Source organism: Cynoglossus semilaevis, chromosome 10 (assembly GCF_000523025.1).
Source record: "Cynoglossus semilaevis isolate Cse_v1.0 chromosome 10, Cse_v1.0, whole genome shotgun sequence".
NCBI lineage: Eukaryota > Metazoa > Chordata > Actinopteri > Pleuronectiformes > Cynoglossidae > Cynoglossus > Cynoglossus semilaevis.
Window position 1 is genome coordinate 16,938,356 of NC_024316.1, and position 7,075 is coordinate 16,945,430.

The following is a 7,075-nucleotide window of genomic DNA, read 5'->3' on the forward strand; positions in this document are numbered from 1 at the left end:
CAGAATTGAATTGAACTCCTGAATGCTGACAGTATGAAAGTAAAGCTCTTGAGCGAGCCGACAGCAACAAAAGATTAGGCCATCGTACATCGTTACAGTGGCAGTCAGTTGGGGAGAGGAAGCTGCCAGCAGATGCCGAGTCCGACCTCTGACCCTTTCCCAAGCAGAATGTAATGACTACAGACATGTTGAGTACTCGCTGTGCCACCACGTACCGTTCTCTCCTCGCGGTTCTGAGGAGCTGCCCGTTATCACCCATCAGCAGCAGCAGCAGCAGCAGCAGCTCATTCCTCCGACAGAGCTCACTTCTCTCTGCAGCTCCACACTTGCCTGACATTCCTGGAAAAGAGAAAACCAAATGATTACTTTTGATATATAAAAAGATATATAGAAAAAAGAGGAATTCATTTTTCATATATACACATATACATACACATACATATACTGTATACCTGTGTATAAATACATACATATATACACATATATGCACATATACATACATATATATACACATGTATACATACATATATATATACATACATATATACACATATATATACACACGTATACATACATATACATATATACAGTTCATATATACATGCATATATACATATATACATGCATATATATACATATATACATACATATATATCGTATTAATGAAGCGATCCTCAGTTTTTTACTTCTCCATTTTTTACTTGCTGCCACTCTACTACTTGCTGTGACATATATAAAAATATATATCATGCATATATATAAAAAAGCAGCATTGCAGGGGTTCAGCTCTAAAGTGCTGGTTATATTGTATGAAACATTCAGGACGTTTACTGGACTCTGTGATGAGGTTCAACTTACATACCATGTGGCTTCATTTCCATGACACACTGTAACGGCCCTAAAGCCAATATGGACGATCTAGCAACAGCGGCAGCTGAAATCACCCTTAATGTGTGTGTGGATTTGTGAAGTGTACAGTCAATAGCTTTATGTTCTCACAAAGTAAGTGGGTAAACAAAGGAACTATTTCTCTCCCACATGCTCAGCGTCTCTCTCCTCCTCTGCACGCTTTAAAGTGGATGAATTCAGTGTGCAGTGAAGTATCAGAGCTGCTGCTGCTGCTGCTGTAAAACCAACAGCACTCACAGCAGGTTTGGAACCACGTGACACGTTGTCACCAAATAAGCTGCGCACAGTTCCAGTACGACGCGGTCACAAAGGCTGCGGGGCTATTGTCCGTCTTTGGAGCAACATTTCCGACAGTTGTTGACCTTAAAAAATGTTTGCAAACATAATTTTGGAGATTTGACCTTTTCCCTCTCCACAGCAGAGGTGTCCAACATGAGGCCTGGGGCCCACAGAGGAGATTTTGATGCCTATCAAAATATGTTGAGAAGTGTGAAAATGTTCCAGATGAAAAATGCTGAGATACATTTTTTTTTATTATTCCAATAATAGACTTTCAAAAGTTAAAATTAAATGTGCTCTGATGTGTTCCACCAGAGCAGATAAGAATAAGGAGGATATTTTTTTAACTCGTCTCCTCCAGTGAGGCTACAGATTGTTGTTGTTTAAGACTGGGAACAGAAATATATACAGTATATATATATAAAATAAAAAATACTCTCCAAGTTACGTATAAGTGACTGATTAACACACTTGAGGTGACGGAGTTACTGAAGTTGCTCTCCAGGGCAGACACTGTGTCCCATAGAGGTTTGAGAGCCAGTGACATGAGGGGAGAGACAGCTTCACCATTATCCTCAGCCAGGTCAAGGGGACATCCGAGGACACAGTAACCTCCTTAATTAGTTGGCCCACTCCACTCCTGTCAGCAGCTGAGAGTTGCTGACCCCATAGAAAAACAGCTACTGCCGCCGCCGCGGTGACATACTGTAGTCGAGGGTCTTCAGGAGCGTGTCAAGCATTCCATGTGACCTCTGGCTCGGAGGCAAGAAGAGAGTCTCCTCTGGCCCTTATTATTCTTTTGACTGATGGACATAAATTTTTGAACCGTACAGTACTTGTGATTTGGAGAAACTAGTCCACGTGGAAAAAAAGAAAAGTCTATCTTGTCAGACGTGTGTGCTGAATTTACACGGCCAAATAAATAAATAAATAAAGGGTTGAGAGTTTACTCAGGAAGAAGTACAACAGTACGGCTGCAGAACAGGGAAACGGCCGAGAGAATATACTGACAGACCACTAGGTGTTGACATGGTGGCTATCTTTAGCTTGTCTTGTCATGTAATGCGCAAAGACAAGCTCTGCTTATCGAATCAATATTTTTAATTACATTACATCATGACAAACGGCGCTTCTAAGGAGCAGTTTGAAAGAGGAGAGATTCATTCGTACGGTTTGTGATACTTCGGACTTAAGTAACTGCTTTGGTAACAAAAATCTCAGATTACTTGATTTTCTTCTTCTTCTCTCTCAGTCATTTTTTTGTTCCGGTTCATGTGAGGGCTGCAGCAGTCACAGCCCAGCCCCAAGACAACAACGAACCCAAGTTCAGAACTTTTACTGAAAGTTCATTTGGAGCCACAAGGAACATACCATCAAAGTAATGCTAATAGTAATAAAATAATTAAAAAAAAACAAATCAATAAATTGCGATAAAAAAAATGGCCTAAACGAATTACAGTAATGGGTTAACACATCAATAGGATGTTTTTTTTTGCCCAGCACTAATGAAGACTTCTTTCTCTATTTACAGTTGCAGTATTCACAGACACACAGTAAATCTAATGTATTTTTAGAAAAAAAAACACATTTTTGTTTGTTTTGCATGTTGTCTGAGAGGCTCGACTGTGTTTGTAAGGTTTTTTCCGGGTGTTTTTTATTCAGAAGCTTTTCCTCCTCCAGTGTCATTATTAAAGATGATGGATCTCTGGCTGCAGTGATGGAGGCTGACACACTGTGTCATGTTATTCTCACCTCGTGAAAAGCAACGTGATGTGTCTTTTTCCAGTTATCAATCCCCCCTTTTTTTTTTTTTTTTTTTTGCTCACATGTTGTAGCACGTAGTCTCAATAACAGCACTTTGTCATCAACAACTTATCTTTGGCAAGATGTGATAAAGAAGTAACATGTGTTGAATGCTCTTGTCTCTTGACTTTCCCACGAACGCGGAGCCTCATTCGTATTAGTGTCTAAGAAAAGTTAGAGGCTACATTTACATTGTAATTAATTTCTTTTTTTCTTTTCTTTTTAAACGACAGCTGTGGCAGAGGAGAGTGATGAGGGCAGGGACGGCACACAGCAGCACGGTGACAACAGGGAGATTATGCAAATGCTAGAAATGATGGCTGCAAACTGCGCCCTTTGTCATGATGGAAATGTCAAGAGAAAATAATTTGAATACTCATTTAGAAGAATCCGTGCGTGAGATATGTTGTCTGAAGGAGAGGTTCTAGTGATATTCTTTAATGAGGACTTCAAAACGGTTTCTTACATTTTCTTTAAATTGTAACTTTTTACGGGGGGTTCTGAGAGTGTGGTAATATGTAGATATCACCGCTAACAAGATGATGAAGAATGATGCAGGTGATTTGATAGACAATGTGATGTAATGTAATTGTTGTAAAGATAATGTTAAACGTAATGTAATAATGTAATTGTTGTAAAGATAATGTTAAAAAAAGTAAACCTATCTCTACCAAAAGAACTCTCTATTAGGGCTGTCAAATCTGATTAATCGTGATTTATTGCAATTACCAAACGATTAATCGCGATTAATCAGTAGTTAATTTGTCCATGATAAGGCAAAACATGCTTACGACGTTGCCATTTGACTCAATCGAAATATATTTTTGACCTTTCAATACAATTTTTTAGATTTTTGAGGAAAAAAAACAGACCTTTTTCACTGGTGTATCTGTCAGGACTATAAGACCGTTAGTGCTGCAGTTTCTAAAGGGTTAAATGAGTACAGAAACTTCTGCAGAGGAGACTGATGCGTCACTGTTGAGGTATTTTATATTGAACTATTTTGGTATAGAACTACCAACATGGAAAGTTCTGGCGACTGTGCCGGCCTGTTTTAGCGAGTCCCTGTGACTTGATGAAGATAAAGCACATTATGCAAATAGCAAGTGTGTGTGTCTGCCCTGACAACCATTCTCTCTCTCTCTCTCTGTGTGTGTGTGTGTGTGTGTGCGAAAAAAAAAACATAACCCTTCATTGATTTTCAAACCGTCTGCAGAACAGAGTACCCGGCAGTCCAAACTGAAATAAAACATCACTTTAAAGTGTGGCTGAGGCAGTTTTGAAGAAAAAAAAAACATATGCAAAAGTCAGGGAACAGTTAATCAAACAAAGCAACGAACAATGGGAAATATGTGGGGAAGAGCAGCAAAACAATGAGAATGAAATTGAATTTAAATAGAAAAATGGCACTTTTTGGATTTCTCCCTTGTGAAGTCAGAAGCATTAACGTCAGTAGATTGACCAACATGCTGGACTGAATTCACTCTGGGTTTTTCTTCAGTCCAGTGTCCAGCATGACTGGTCTGGCCTCTGATGGAGGTCGACCTGGGGTCAATATTAAAGGTAAAGGCGCTCTGTCACAAAACAGATGAACCTTCAAATCTGACTGTAGCCACGGGGGTTCGGGGAGGGGGGGGGTGTTTACCTGCTGACCTCGTCTCATGGTGCGGAACATCTTAGAAACTAGTAAAGACAAGCAGGATGACTGGAAAATATTGAATATGATTTGCAACTGTGTAAAAAAATGATTGCTCAAACTTGCACAATCAAGTAAAGACATTTCATTTTCCCTTTTCTTTTTTTTGCAAGGATTCTCCTTTGTAAAAGGGGAAAATACCACACGTGTCAGATGAGTTATGTCACCGCAGTGAGATCATTTCGCAGTGCTCTGAGGCCTGTGTTCGATTTATAAATCCAAAAAACAAAAATGTCATTTAGTCATTTTGAAATCTAATTTACCGTTCGCCCCAGAATGTGCTATCGTACAGCATTCCCTCATCGGAAATGTGGGAAGGGGACTGACATCAGCATGCTCTCCTGCAGAAGTGCTCAATGGCTGACAACGGCACAATTCTCTGCAGAAGTATAAAAAATGTATTAGTTAAATTTCACCATTTGAAGCCCGTATCCTGAGGTGGAACGTCCCCATTTGAACAAAAAAGAAACTGTGCTGCTGAAATACTTTTCGTTTGCTGAAAAATGGAGCAGAGATATTACAGTATGTGTTACTGTCACAGCAGATTTGCACGTTATCCACTAAAATTAAAGTATCCCTGCCATTCTGGCAGTAGTAATATTGCAGTTTTTGACATATTTTCTACTAATAAAGCTTCTTCGGTGAAAAAATTTTGTTTATTCTGATCAGTAATATCATGGTCAATAGTTGACTGTTTTATGGAGCAACAACAAGGCAGAACTTTTGGTTAGTGTTAGTCCATTGAGTCTGTGAGTCTCTCTTTGTCCTGTAGGTTGTGCTATTTGCACATTATAAATAAAAAGTTGTAGTGCCTAAATTGACTGCAAAAGAACATGAGAGTTTTAGGTCAATGCAATCGACAACGACAATATGCTTCATAAACTGTCGATAAGATATTTTCTATCGCGAGTCGGAGTCAAACCTCACGTCTCTCCCCCTTAAAGACAAAAACTAAAAAGTCACTTTTTTTAATCCTATAAAACTTCCCCATCCATGAATTAGCTGTGCATTTCTGTGGCGGGATGTCTTTGTCAAAGCTACAGATGATGGTTACAGATGTGTGGAAAATAACATGTTCTCTCACTGCTGCCCTCACCCGCTCCATTAGCACCGTGGGGATTACCACAGAGTGGGTTTATTTCCTCCCTGGTTTTTCCGCGCTCTGATACGCAGCAGAGTTGCTGACAATCGTAATACTATGACCACTAGTGGTGATTTGGCTTAAGAAAATAGCTGTGCCAACAAATGCTGCGAGTTGATCCATCATCTTTGAGGCACAAGAGAAACTCCAACTCTAACACACAGCAGGGCCCCGTATATATTTTCACAGATTGTTTGCACAGTCATCAGTACAGGCTCCAGTGACTCTCTCTCTGTCGCTGGTCTGTGTCGGGGACCAAAGATTAAACCCATGCAGTGCATTTCAAACCAGATCACAACAATCGCCATGACAATAAACGACTGGTGTTGGTGGTGTTACTGCTGGAAGATTATGTCTTTGTAGAGCTCTGGGAAATGAACCAGGTCACAACCCGCTTCCCATCTCCTCTAAGAACTAAAATCCAGCTCCTGTCAAGTGTTCTCTCTCTCTCTTTTTTTCGGGAAAGAACAAAAAATAAGATGGTAATAGAAGATTTAAAAAAAGAAAAAAGGTCAGATGTCTGAGAACATTTTGACTAACCTTTATAGCCATGAGAACCCCATACCCGACAATATATACTGTAAGCTATGATGACTGTTTTCTTTTCTTTTTCAAAATTGCAGTCCGATACATAAATTATTATTATTAACATCTGAGGCTCGTCCCATGTGTACACTCAAAAGCCATTATCGGAGACGACAGAGCAAGCTTGAAAATTACCTTCTATCATCGTGATTCATCTTACTCTCCTTTGATACCAACATATTCAATACATAGCACAGACAGATCACAGAAGCACTATGGCGGGGTTTTTTTTTTTTATTTATTTTGGGAAAAAAAAAAAGAGAAAAAAAATATCTCCAAAAAAAAAAAAAAACACATTTATTTTGTGAAAAAAAAACAAACTAAAAAAAAAAAACCAACTCCCAGAGGATTTCATTTATCACAGTCTCTAAAATATCACATTAAAGAATAAAAGAAATAACACACACAGCCGTGCACCCACTAACACATCCCACTCTCTTTGTAACTTCATAAAGGTTTATCTCTGGAGAGTGATGATGGTTCTGTGCTAAAAGTGAGTTCTAAACAGCTGCTGAGCCACAGTGAGTGGATAAATGTGGCAGCTCGGACACAGTGTCATCATGTCTGCTGGCTCTCTGCGAGTGGAGAGAGCGGAGAGAGATTTCCAACCGCCCCCTCCCCTCTGCCGCTCTGCTCTGGTCAAGGTCTGCGTATCCCCCGTG

The 7,075-nt window shown here is 39.6% G+C and overlaps 1 protein-coding gene across 2 annotated transcripts in view; it reads left to right on the plus strand.

Moving 5' to 3' along the window:
• Positions 1–7,075, plus strand: part of LOC103385318 (metabotropic glutamate receptor 4-like) — a 149,825-nt gene that overhangs the window by 110,439 nt on the left and 32,311 nt on the right. The window lies entirely within an intron of this gene.